Consider the following 13,778-nt stretch of genomic DNA (forward strand, 5'->3'; position numbering starts at 1 on the left):
AGAATAGCCAAGGATGGATGAGGAGAGGGGGGTGGGAACTGGGATGTCATAGAAGGGGACCCTGAGATCTCAAGGAGGGGAACGTGGGGTCTTGGAACAGAGGGGACAGGAATTGGGGAGACAGGAAGAAGAGCCTGATCAGGCCATAGAGGTCTGGTCTGTCCCGCTGGTGAAGGGACAGGGTGATGGGGGCCCTGGAGGACGCGGGCAGGGAGGTGTGATGGAGTCAGGGCCTCACCTGAGCTCTGGTGGCCCTGCACGCATGCTCACCTCCTCTGGGAAACAGAAGGGGGAACAGAGACCCTGAGAGGCTGCAGCTGGTAATCCAGCGAGAGCCGGGACTCGGGTGCCTTCTTCCAAACCTCCTCCTTCCCTTCCAGCAGCTTCTGGGCATCTTTTTGACTCCCACTCCCTGGGTCTTTGGGGAGCACTGGGGAGGGCAGGAACAGGCCCCTGCCTGCAGAAGCCAGGCCTGGAGAATGCCTCTGGAGTTCCATCCACACGACATGGGCCAGAGCCACATTCCAGGGAAGGGCTCAGCGCGTGGCCTGCTCCCGAGAGAGGCCGCGGGCAGGAGTCGGCAGCTCTTGCCTGCCCGAGCCAGCGGGACTGTACTCAATGGCTAATGGCTGGCGGAGCAGGGGTCTCTGTTGCCAGCTCGCCAGTGGGGCTGTCACTCGCTGCCACAAGCTGGTGCCTCTACCTGTAGGGGCTGGCGGCAGCAGGGCCCTGGAGGTGAGCGATGGAAAGGGGGAGGCAGTGGAGAGGGGAAGAGGCCCCGGAGCGGCTCTGCGGTCCTCCTTTCAGAAGCAGGCTGTTGTGGACGCACACGATCCCACTCCAACTCGTCCCAGATTAATCGGGCAGGATAGAGAGGCATCTGGCTGCAGCGTAGAGCGTTGGAGATGCAGCAGGCACCGGGCCACCGCGCGGCCTTTGGAACCGGCCCCAGTGCTGCCAGGCACAATTATTTTCAGCAATGTCTTTCTGCCACTGAAACTTAGGATTGTGGACTTTGGCACGCGAGCTAAGCGCCGATTGGCGAGCTCACAAATTGACACAATCCTTGATGCAAGATGTTGTACGGAGGCCGAATGGGAGGGAGATGGACCCCCGACCTCGGCCACGTGGTGCTGAGCACAGTTGGAGGGAGCTCTTTGTGTGTGTGAGTTGGGGACGGGTAGGATGAGGAGGTGCCTAAGGGCCAACTGCACAGGCTGGATTCTAGCCTGTGACCAGGAGGGGGACTTCACTTCTCTCCATCATCAGTCCCTCCAAAAAGTCTGGCATGACCCCTGGGAATGCCAAGTGACCCCATGTGCCCTTGCTAGGCTGTCCCCTATCAGCTCTGGGTTTGTGATCCCCAGTGGATCTGGCCGTTCAGTTTTGACTTGTGACCGTGAGACGTGGCGCTCCTCGGGAGACCCAAGTTTCGTCGATACCCCGACCCCACAGCAGCCACATGTCACACACTCAGTGGGTGCTCATGGAATAGGCCAGGGAGAGACACCCTGGATCATCAGCCCCCGGGTGGGTGGCTCGGAGCAAGACGTGACACTGGATCAGCATTCAACGATCCAGGCAAGAGAAGAGGGTGGAGGAGCGTGGAGGAGAAGAAAGGGAAAAGAGGTGACGAATAGAGATGGCATCAAGGAAGGAGGATCAGCAGGACCTGGCCACTCTTCCAATGTGAGACAAAAGGAAACAAGCACCTGGAGTGGTTCTGGATTTCTGTTTTGGGGGAGCCGATTTCTGTGGAGGGGGGGCCAGCACTTTGCTGAGATGCCGTGAGCATCCTGGTAGAGGTGCCGAGGTTGGAGTGATGTGGGTCGTGGGCGTCGGGCGTGGGTAAGCATGGCTGAGAACACCCAGAGAGAGGCCAGGATGGGGCCCAGAAGAGGGAGGGCACTTCAGGGTTGGAGGAGGTGACAGGGAACCTGAGGAAGTAGCTGGAGAGCCGCAGAACAGCAGGTGCACGTCCTGGTGACTCAGGAGCCCAGGGGTGGTGGGCTCAGCAGAGGCTGAGAGCAGGCTTTGGGTTGGCCAACAAGGTGGCCCAAGTGTGTGTGTGCTGTGGGTGGGGCCAGGGTGGGGCACAGCCAGATGGCAGTGGGTGGCGGAGCACAGGGCTGCCACAGGGCTGGACAGAAGAGTGGGGACCAAAGCCTGGCTCTTCAGTGAGATCAAACAGCTCCAGGGACATGGGTTTTATTGATCCTCGGTGTCACCAGGGGGTGGGCAAAGGGTTCCTCTGACTTTCCAGAGGCAGACTGAGGCTCAGAGAAGTTAGGAAACTCGTCCATGGCCCCACAACCTGGGTGTCACATACCTGCAGCCCTAGCACTCACCTGTAGGAAGGAACCCAGCAGGGTCCTGGCCCTGCTGCTGTTGGACATAGCTAGTCCCTCAGCAAAGGCACAGAAGGAAGCCGGACAGCCTGAGAACTGGGGCACTGCCCCCCCACAGGGTCCACACGGAAACCCCTCTCTGCTACAGGCCTCTTCCATCCTTGGGGTGGCTTGTCCTCCAAGAGAGCATGCACTGGGGGCAGTGTGAGATGTAAGAGGTGGGGCCGGGGGGATGAGGTCACTCCACTTTCCGAAGAGATGAACGTAGTTCTTGTAGGACCCTGGTTGGTTCCTGTGAGCGTGTTAGAAGAGAGTGAGCCTGCACCCTGAACGGCTCTCTGGCTTCCTGTCTCACCATGTGATCTCTCTCACACACTCCTGCCCCTGTGATGCCATCCACCATGGGATTTGGAGACATGCTGTTTGGAATTTCAGCCTCCCAAACTGTGAGCTAAATCAATGTCTTTTCTTTATAAAGTACCCAATCTCTGGAGATTTGTTACAGCAACAGAAAACAGACCAAGACAGCCCTGCTGATAGTCACACAGTCTGCCATGCTCTAGGGGGCCATCTTGGTGTGAGCATGGTCATGGGGTTCCTCTCTGTTTCCTGAGACTTATGAGGGCCCAGCATAGTCACATCTTTCCCTGAGGGTTTTGCACTGAGTAGCCAGTGTCACCTCCCCTTTTCATTCTCCCCACGTTCCCTCCTCCTTCTTCCATTGTGAACCAGAAGTTAATTCTGACCTTTCTCCTTGCATCTGTGTGGTGACATAGGGGGGAGTGACCTGTTGGGGTGGAAGGGACCAAAAGGCCCGTCTGCTATCTTGCTGGGCCAAGAGCCACAGGGGTGGAGCTGTGTGCCGGCACTGGGGAGCACGGGGTGGGGGGGATCTGCCTGGGGAGAAGGTCATGGGTCATGGGAGGCTCTTCAGAGGAGGCTCATTCAGACTTGGCCTTAGTTTCCGAGGTGGAGGGTAATTCCTTTAACTTGCTCAGAGTGGCCAAAACCCAAGAGGGAGAGCGTGGAGGGGCAGGGCCAAGGGGTCCGACTGGAGAGCAGAGTGCAGTCAGGGCAGGCGGGTCTGGCCTCCCTGAGATCTTCATCCTGCTTAGAGTCCCTGCACCTCTGAAAGCCCAGAGCAGGGCCCAGTTCAAGGTCCCTGGACAGAGGCCAATTAAGAGAATGACTGAAAACAATCCCACCCTCAGAACGATCTAGAAAAACAACAGGGAAAAGGAACTCCTGAGGCTGGGGGGTCCGAAAGGGAAGGCAGAGCCTGATCGTGGCAGAGCCTGATCGTCGTGGTGGCTCTCGGCCAGGTGCGCTCAGGGTCCATGAGGTCAGTGGCAGTGGGCGGGAGACCCCCAGGGATGGCCTGGCCCAGCAGAGGAGGCCGGCTGACCTCCCAGACTTCTGCCTGCTGTGAGCGAGCGGGGCCCAGGCCCTCGGGTGCTGACCCTGCCCGTGGGGAGGATAGGAAGGTCATAAAGCCACAGCAGACGGAATCATCCAGGAGAGGGGTGGAAGACTCAGGAGCAACTTCTCACTGGTGTGTGAGCTCCATGGTGGCAGGAGCCATGACAGTTGGTCATGGGCTTGTCCCCAAGGCCAGGATGGCTCCAGGGACATGCCAGGCCCAGTCCATGCTCCTTGAGTGAGTGAATGGACTTAGCCCGAGCCGCCCACTTGGGTTACAACAGCAACTGCTTTAAGTCAACCATTCCCACGGTTCGGTTGGCCAACACCAACCTTCTCTGGCTAACGGAGACCAGTAGCCTGGCCTTTCGAACAAAGCAGACACATTGAAAGAATAAGCAGAAATGAGAACAATTAAAAAGAGAAAAGCACTGAGCTTTGGGCCTGTGGGCTGTCTCGTGGGAATCTGGGTTCCCTCTTGGCGGGCGTCACTAAGTTTGTCCCAATCCCCCTTGATTGGTGGCTCCCCTGATCTCCCTCCATCATGGCTCCTTCTTCTCAAGTGTCTCTTTTTATTTTGAAATTATTCTATGTAGGTTGGATCTCGGGGCATGAATGGGGCTGAGCTGTTGGCTCATCTTTCTCTTCATTAGAGATTTCAGTATTAGCCTTGGTCCAGTCCCGAATCCCACCCCCCTGCTGTTCCACTCCCTTTAGCACTAAAGCTCATCTCATGCATGTGGCTCCCCTCAGTCGGCCTCTACATTTTACATACATATGCATGTGCAAATAACATCTGGTATAAGCCAGGCACAGGAAGACAAGTACAGCACTGTCTCACTCATATATGGGATCGAAAAAAGTTGATCTCACAGAAATAGAGGGTAGAATAGCAGTTACCAGAGGCGGGGAGACTAGGGGGTGGCTAGGATGGGGAGGGGCTGGTCAAAGCTACAGTGGAACGGGAGCTTCCGATGGCCCACTGCATGGCAAGGTGACTGCAGTTAATGATAAGGTACTGTCTTTCTTAAATAGCAAGAGGGGAGGATTTTGAACATTTTCACCACAATAAATGATAGCCATCTGAGGTGATGGATATGCTAATGATGTTGATTTGATCATTACACAACACAGAAATGGGCTGATGATCCATCATGTGGCACCCCACAAATCTGTACAATTATTGTGTCCATTAGCAATAAAACTTCCTTAGAATTGCATCATACTGTCTGCGTCTACAACTTAGGTGTCCCCATTCAACATGACCTTTTGTTCATCCAAGTTGCAAAGCAAGATCTAGTTCTGGTAATAAGTGGCTCTCTAGTTTTCCAAAGCGCACACCTGCCATTTTTCATCTATATACTCTCCTGATGATGGTTATTTTTATTTGTGGCTTTGCTGTAACAGTGGTGCTTAATGAACGTTCCTGTACCTGTCAGTTTGCATGAGAGTCTCTAGGTCTGGAATATACGTTAGACATGCAACTGCTGGGCTGAGGCCTACACGTGGGGACGGAAGACATGGCCGCAGGGTCCTGCTGCTCCTCTTGTGGACAGGCAGAGCCACTCCCACCGCCCGCATCCTGGCTGACCTTGTGACCTGTTTTGACCAGCAAATGTGACAAACATAGTGCCTGCAACTCGGGGGATCCAGGCCTAGGGACGCCCTGAAGCTCCCATCCCCACCTTTGGGAATCGACCTCCAGTAGGTGACAGGAGCTGTGTCAAATGATGTGGTCTCAAGCAAGTCACCAGCCCGGCCCACCAGAGCCTCCTGCAATGGCGTCCTTTCTTCTTGGCTGTGTTCCAGGTTCCTTTCCATAGGTCCCTTCCAGGGGACCTGCAGCATCTCCTGGGACTAACCATCTAACCTGGAGAAGGAGGCCCAAAGAGAAAAACCGTTTCTGTGAGCCCGTCGGGTCTCCTCCCGTGCACTCTCCTCCTGGGTGGGCAGGGCTGGAGCAAAGGCCGTCAAGGGGTTAGGACTCCACCCTTCCTAGGCCTTCCAGGCCTTTCTGCTCCTGAGGGGGTTCTTGAGCTCTCTCTGCAAACAAGTCCTCGACGTCTCGGTGCTCCCTGGGAAAGCCGGGGAGGGGACCACAACGACCGTCCCCACAGCTGCTGGGCCACCAGGTCAGGAATCAGTCAGGCATGGGGATAAATCACCTCTGGTGAGGGAGGCCTGGGGCATCCCAGAGGACATGTGCCTTGGGAGTCCAAATTCCGACCTTCCTGCAGCTCCTTAAAGCCATCATGGTCCAAGTCAACGTGAGGCGCAGCCCCTTGAGCCCTTCATGTGCAGCTCAGTGCTGCCCCAGAAGCCCTGAGACCCACCAGGCTGTGTCCATTGGACATTCTCCCAAGGCCGTGAGACACTAGGCTTAGGTCTCCACCCACCCTCATGTTGGCCAGGTGTCCCCTCAAGAAAACCCATTAGACGAGGTCTCATCGCCTACAGTAGGTAATTGTGACACTGCGCAGAACACTGTTCACAGCATGAAACGCCAAACTATCTGCCCGCCTGGCAAAGAGGGCGCTCAGAGCTCTCTTCTGTTTGGAAGTCAGCCGGGGCTGGCGAGCTCTTACTTTCTGAAGTTGATTTGAAGAAATTAAAATCATGACTCAGTGTCTCTCCTGTGCACCCGGTCTTCACGCTTTACTTAGACACAAGCTTAAATGCTCAAATGTGCTCATCTGGGCCTCTGCCTGTGGCCGGGCCTTCTTGTTTCTCTCTGAACTGAAGACCCCCACTCTCCCGAGGGTCAAATGAGGTGTGAGTCTGCTTCCTCTTAACCTGGCTTCTGCAACAAGTCCAAAAGGAAGGGCAATGCCCACCCCCTCACCATTGTCCCTGTGTCCCACCTTCTCACGGTTCCTGGACCTTCAGGCCCCTTCAGAACACTTACCCATGTGCATCCCCTAATAACAACCAGTTCCTAGAGCCTAGAGGTCCCCTGGCAGGTAGCTGACCTTTTCTGGTGGCCCCTGGTAACTGGTCCTCAGGTCAAAGCAGTGCCCTTGGCATCCCCGAGTGATCCACTGTGGGAGGTGGTACAGATCTTAGGTCATAGACAATAGATTTTTCTAGCAGGTGTATCTGGGAGGGGCTGAGCGTGTCAAGGAAAAGTGTGGTCACGCTCCAGGCTCCAGCTTCTGTGCTAGACCTCAGCATTGCCCGTCTGCAGGTCTTCCATGCATTTGGATCCTGAGGCCCCCAAAGAACCCTCCTCCCCTTGCCATGTGTCTCTTCCTGCAGTCTCTCTTCCCTGCCCTTGGGGAACTGCCCTGTGCCCGGGCAGCCTGGTGTCTAGCACTGTGCCTCTGAGGCTGTCTTGCAGGTGGAGCTGCCTCCCCAGGCTCCTGCCTTGCTCTTCTCCTGCCACCTAACCTAAGGCTTCTGTTGTCTGCTGGCTCTTCCCTCCCCACCCCTGTCTGCAACACCAGACCTGACTCCTCAGTGGACCCCACGCTCCCCTGGGTTTCTGGTGACTCCCCAGAGCCGAGAGCCGGTCTTGTCTTCTGTCTCTGAGCACAGCCCAGCGCCGCCTCCGCCTTCCTTCCTCTCCCCATAGTTTGGTGCTGGTTGTAAGGTGTCCACTTGGCCTTGAAGCTTCCTGTCTATGTGCCTGGCACTTCCCTTTCAGAGCCAGCCAGCCTCCCAGTTAGGCTGTCTCCTTTGGGCAGCTGGTGGCTGGAGACAGAGTCAAGGTTACATTCCTTCCTGGATGTCTGTCTCAGTCTTGGCTCTCATGTTTATAAAATGGGCGAGTTGCCCTGTGGGCACCTAGGAGCCCATGCTGGAATGGATACCAGAGCCCTGTGAGCATCTCCGGTTGACCCAGAGGGAGGCAGGGTGTTCTAGTGGCTTGGGTGAGGGTGCATCAGGTGACAGGTGCAGGGGCTGGGATCCCTCTGGGAAGGTGGGCAGCCTCAGGGGGCCCTGTGGTCAGGACTTTACACCAGTACCTCCCCAGAAGCCCCACGCTGCAGGCTTTGGAGCTGGATTCAGACATAGAGGTGCACTTGCCAGCGCCTGCTCCCCACTGCAGGGTTCGGCCCTGCCCCCTGGGGCTCCCACAGCCGCCATCTGGCTTCTGTGCTGGCCCAGCCCCTGCCGCTCCCAGGCCTTCGGGGAGGGGCTGTTTGCCTGTGAGAGCCCAGGGTCTGGGGACCAGCATGTGGGATGCCAGGCTGCAGTGTCTGACATTCTGGGACATCTCCCCAGCCGGGTCCCTGGTGGCGTCTGCCAGCTCCTGTGAGACTGAGTCCTTGGTTTCCCTCCCAGAGCTGTGAGTGGGGCAGGCAGGTCCCCATCTAGTGTCCCCGCCCAGGGGGAGCAGAAGATCCGAGCTGTCCTGGGGGATGCTGAATGCTACCTCTGGGCATCCCGTCTGCTGGAAGCACACTCAGAAGCCCACTTCACGGGCTGACAGCTTTTATGGGCGGCCCCCCTCGTCCTCCCTCACACACATTCCCTGATTTTATTTTTAAAGAAATAATAACAACAGCAATTAGCTATTCCTTTGTATGGTTCCAGCAAAGGAATGATTTAAAGGGACCGGCAGGCTGGAATCGCCTCTTCTCCTTCTGGGAGGCAGGGGATGGGGAGAACCTTGGGAAAGGACCCAGGACCACTCCCCCAGGGGGCTTGGGGCTCGTGGTTGCGTACCGGTGGAAGGTTGCCCACCGCTGGAAGGTTGCCCACACTTTCTGGGGCTCTGAGCCCCAGTGTGGCCAGGAGGGGTTAAAACACACACTGCAAAGGAGTTAAAACAAAAATTGACAGACCAGGGAACAGATCAAACACGACACTTCAAAGAGAAGACGAGGCAGGAGGATGAAGCTGAGGAGCACCCCAGTCCCCGAATGCCGGGGAAACAAAGGCTGCCTCCGCGTGCCCAGGGCCCGGCCGCCATCCGGATCCTCGCCCAGAGCACTGGGGCTGGGTCTTCCGGGACGACGTGACCAGTTACTGCACTCTCCGTGCCCAAGCACTCGGAGGGGCTAATTAGTGCTTTTAATATGCAAATCAGAGCCTGGGCAGATTACATCTAGGAAAAAAAAAACAGCTGGTGAATATGTTATTTTAATTATTACTCCAATGGAGATACGGGCGGGCTTCAGCAAGTAGCTGGCCGGTAGGTGAGAAGCTCTGTGGAAGGACCTCTGGTGAACCCGAGAGAGAAGCCCAGGACTCAGAGCTGGGGTGCAGGTGGGGGTGCTGGGAGGGGCCTTGGAGACAGCTCACAACCTGCCCAGGCGCCCACCTGGCTGTGCAATCCTGGGCCAATAGCTCCCCACCCCCCTCTGCCGCCTCCCCCATCTCATCAGAGGTAACAGCAGGAGCTTGGAGAAGGCAGTCCACCCACCCACCCATCCATCCACGTGTTATTCACTCAGTGGATGCTTGCTGGGGCCTGCCCTTCCCAGGCACTGTGCCAGGTGCCATGGTGGCAACAGTGGCCAGGCCCTTGTCTGGCGGGGCTTGTGTTTTGGGGAGGACACAGCAACAAGTCACACAAAGATTCCAACAGCCATAGGTTGATGGGGGGAGGAAGCCAAGAAGGGAACAAACCGGGGTCTAAGTGGAGGGAGAGCAGCAGGGAGGCTGGTCCCTTGCCCAGGTGGGTGGAGAGGCCCAGGAGGCTCTCCACCGGAGAAGCCAGGTAAGGCGAGACCGGGAGGGTGACATGTCCCTCTGGGTAGCTCTGGGTGTCCCTGGAGTCCTGTCTGACACAGATTTGGTTTTACCCAACCTGGCCATGTTATGGGAAGTGGAGGAGCAGGGGACATGCCGACCTCAAGGTCAACACACCTCCTGACTCTGTCTCTTCGGCAACTGCAGCAAGGGCCAGCTCACCCGGGAAGTCTGTGGCTCCAGACTCTGAGCCACTAAGTCTTCTTGTCAGAGTGTGGGTGAGATCTACACAGGACGTCCCCAAGGGCAGGGGCCGGGAACATGCGTTTGCTCGACTCTGTCCCTTTGCCGGCGCCCTTGGCTGGAAACAACTATCAGCTGTTGCATCTCCAGACACTCAGAGAAGACCTTCCAGTAGGTCCTCTCCCTGGGGACCAGAGTCAGGGGAGCTGCCCCTCTCCCAGGGCTGCCAGCAGGGCCAAGGCCAGGGAAGTGCCCCCGGGCTTGCTGCTCTGATTCCCGGGGCCTGGCGCCTGGCTTTCTGAGTGGGTTTTACTTTTATGGGAAATGACAAAACAAAACACAGAGATCAAGGTGTGTCATCTCTCTAGTCACACACAGAGGCACCTGAGTCCCACTTTCTTGGGTACAGGAGCAGAATAATGGAAACACAAATGAAAAATTCATTCTTCTCCACCAACTTTGCCTGGAGGCAGCAGGGGGAAAATTCTTTGCACAGGATGGCGAGTGGAGAGGGGAGTGTGTGACGAGGAACCGTCGCCGAGGAGACAGGAAGAGACCCAGAAGTGACAGAGGAGGGACAGGGACAGTGGGGGACAGGGACAGTGGAGGACAGGAAGCAGAGAGAGGAGGGAGGAGAGAGAGAGAGAAAGGAGAGATGATGAGAAGAGATGGAAGAGAGGAAAGGAGAGGGCGGGGGGACAGGGGGACAGGGGCGGAGGCAGCACTGCAGCCAGTGGGCACCCTGGTGTGGGGGTGGCCCTGGCCCCAGCTCCCCCAGCCCCCTGTCCTGGCCAGACAGGCTGTCTGCAGGCACTCACGGGCAACCACAAGGACAAAGTGACGCCTCCTTTCCAAGAAAGCAAGTTTGCAGGCCATATGTGTGCCCCGGGGCCTCCCAGCCGCCTGGCCAGCCTGGAAGGAGGAGAGGGAGAGGAGCCCGCTGTGCCTGGGCAGCCCAGCCAGGGTGGTCCAGGCCTCGGCACAGGGCCTCCCCTGCAGGCCCTTCATGGTGGCCTGGACAAGTGTGTCCACGGTGCACAGCCTCCTGTGCACCAGGAGTACCTGCATCTTTAGGACAGGTGACCCAAAGCCTAGAGAGCGTAATCATCTGACCAGGGCGCTTGGGTAACTGGTGACAGAGCTGGAGGGGACCCGGGTGTGGACCATGAATCTACACTGCTCCTTAAGGGGACAGGTGCTTCTTGCCTTGCCTTTTTGGGCCTCAGCTCTTTCATCCTGCTCAGCCCATGTTTGCTGAGCGCCTCCTCTAAGCCAGGCACTGTGCAGGCTCCAGGGTGGGCAAGGCCACCTCATCCTGCCATGCCAACTCCCTGTTAAGGCAGGAAGCAGTGCAGAGCCATGGGGGCTGGGCCCTGGTGGTGAGGGCATACTAGGGAGAGCCGGGCCCCATGTGGAGCACCCTGTTGTCCTCCAGTCAGTCCTGGTGACTGCTGTTTGTCCAAGGCTGCACCTTGGTGTGGTCATATTGCAGATCAGCTGGGAGAGGATGGTGCTGAGGTTTGGGGGACCCAAGGGTGAGCTGGTGGAGAAAGGTGCAAGGGCAGAGGTGGCAGAGGATGAGGGAAAGGCCCAGGTCCCCCTCGTGGGATGCAACTAACAGAAGACGGATTAGAAGTGCGAGTCTCAGCAGCGGGAGCTGAGGGTGGTTGGACCGACAACGGGTGGGTCCCCAGGGTGAAGGTGGTCTCTGAAGAGTTTTAGGAAAAGGGCAAAATGATCAGCGTTCTGGAAGGTTCTTTGTGGCTGCAGCATGCAGCAACTGATCTCAATCTCTTTGGTCTGTAGTCAGCAGGAGACCAAGCAGGAGGCCATAGCAGTGATCCAGGTCTGAGACCAGGTATGGCACAGACAGGGAGTCCCTGGGGGCAGAGCAAAGGGAACACTTAAGAGCCATCTGGGGAGAGAGGGCTAGGACCTGCTGAGACTCTGTAAGAGAGCAAGGATGCCAGGTTGAGTCCAGCTCTGGGGCTTTGGTCAGGGGCAGAGGTGCCATTAGGTGAGATGGTACGCAGCGTTACATTTTCTGGACAGGGTGAGGGGAGGAGCTTCCGGGATAAACTTGACACTGGCCTCCCCTGGAGGAGGATGGGCTGAGGGTCTTGGGTTTCTGAGCAGCGGCCAGGAGGTGGGTCTACCAAGGCAGCGACCGCACCTTCACCGTCAGCGGATCAGGAGGGAGCACATAGCCAAGGCAGGGGCAGGAGGGAGGGTGAGGGAGTGGCCAGCAGCGCCTGGTGTCACAAGGTGCCCTCTGGGCTTGGCAGCCGGGAGCACCTGGCGGTGGGCTGGAGGAATGTTGGCGAGGGGGGGCAGACGCCACCTTCTGTGGCTGAGGACAGTGAGGGAACAGTGTGTCCTGCTCTTTCTGGGTGCTTCATTGCAGCAGGAGGGGGCGAGGAGAAAGTGCCACTGGTCACGGGTTCCTCCCAAGGGAGAGGCTTGAAGGCGGGCCAGGGGGCCCTGTGGAGCAGGCTCCCTCACGGAGGGCATGGGACAGGCAACAGGGGGCTCACCCTCGGCCACTCCTCCTCCCCTCCAGCCCCCCAACGGGGAGACAAGTTTCTTCCCTGGGCACAGAAGGGTGGGCATTAGGGGGTGCTCCAGGAGGTGGAGGTTAGCTGTGGGAACTGGGAGGGGAGCCTTGAAGACAGGCAGAGGACAGGACGGGTTGCCTCCATGTTAATTATCTTCGGCTGGATCACCAGTTACCCCCAAGCTCAGAGGCTTTAAGCAACATGCAGAATTGGGATCAGGAATCTGAGTGGCCTCGCTGGTGGTCCTGGCTCAGGGCCCCTCGTGGGACTGCAGTCAAGGTGTCGTGGGGACTGCCTCGGGCTGCAGTTCCGTTCCTTGCCCTTTGGGCCTCTCCACAGGATGGGGCAGCGGACTAGTCCAAGGGCAAGTGCCCGAGGGAGAAAAGGAAGCTGCGGGGCATGGTGAGATCCAGTTTAGAAGTCATGCATCGCCACTTCCACCACGTTCTGTCAGAAGAGTGTCACGACGTCCGGCCCACATTCAGGGAGAGGGTTAGGCTCCACGGTGTGAGGGGAAGATGTGTGGACGGATCTTAAGACCTCAGCTCCGCCGTGTGTGAGACTCACAGCCAGACTGCCTGCACAGCCAGAATCTGGGGAGCCATGGGGGGAGCACATAGATGGGGTTCAGGCTACAGCCCTACAGTCTGAGGATGGATACAGCTCAGGGGGTCCTGGGGGTGTCTAGGCTGCGTGGGAAGGAGAGAGAGGGCGGGAGGCCCTAAGAACTACTCTTTTCTGTGGAACCTGTGGCCAGAAGCCACTTTCTTCTCGTCCCCTCTCCTGCTGTGATGAAGCTTCCAGAAAGAGCTGGACATGCTGGCTGTGTTCCCTCCCTGTCCTCAGGCTCCATCCAGAGGGTGGAGAGCAGATGGCGTTAACCAAGTGGGCATTTCCCGGGCTCTCACGCTGTAGCCCACGTTGACTGGAAAATCCGTTCTGAAACATGAGCTTGATGCGCAGGCTCTTCGGGAAGCAGGAGGGAAGGATCAGGCAGAGAAAATCTAAGGCAGTGGGCGATGAGCCCCCGAGAAGCTCCGTGGCCACCTGTCCTTGCAGGTGTCTCTCAGGAGGCCTGTGAACTACTGCAGCTTTGGACAGTGTGTCCTGGGGAAGGAACAGGGAAGACTAGATCCACCGAGCCTCGTTCCTGGTGGTGAGGCTCTGCCCCAAGGGCCTTCAACTCTCAGCTTTTACAGGGAACACTGCCCACATTCTCCAGCAGCTGCCGTCAGACATGAGCTGGCTCACTGCAGTCATGTGGCCACCTCCAGGTGCTTCCAGCAGGATCAGAGGTGGTCTGGGGTGGGTGAGAGGTGAGGTGCAGGGCCCTCAGGTTGTCCTTGTGAGTGATCTGAGAGACTGGTTTGGCTACAGCACCAGGCCCAGCAGGAGCACTGTGGCAACCTGGCAAGAAAATAACATGGAAAGTAGACATCTCCCTCTGGGACCCCCAGGCAGGTGGTGGGTGTGGGCCGTCTTCCTGGACAGCCGGCAGGAGGCTGATCAGAAAATCCTGGCCAGGTGGATCCAGAGGCTCTCCTTGGATGGACTGAACAGGGTTTGCCATGCAGGA

Source organism: Ictidomys tridecemlineatus, chromosome 5, assembly GCF_052094955.1.
Source record: "Ictidomys tridecemlineatus isolate mIctTri1 chromosome 5, mIctTri1.hap1, whole genome shotgun sequence".
Classification (NCBI taxonomy): domain Eukaryota; kingdom Metazoa; phylum Chordata; class Mammalia; order Rodentia; family Sciuridae; genus Ictidomys; species Ictidomys tridecemlineatus.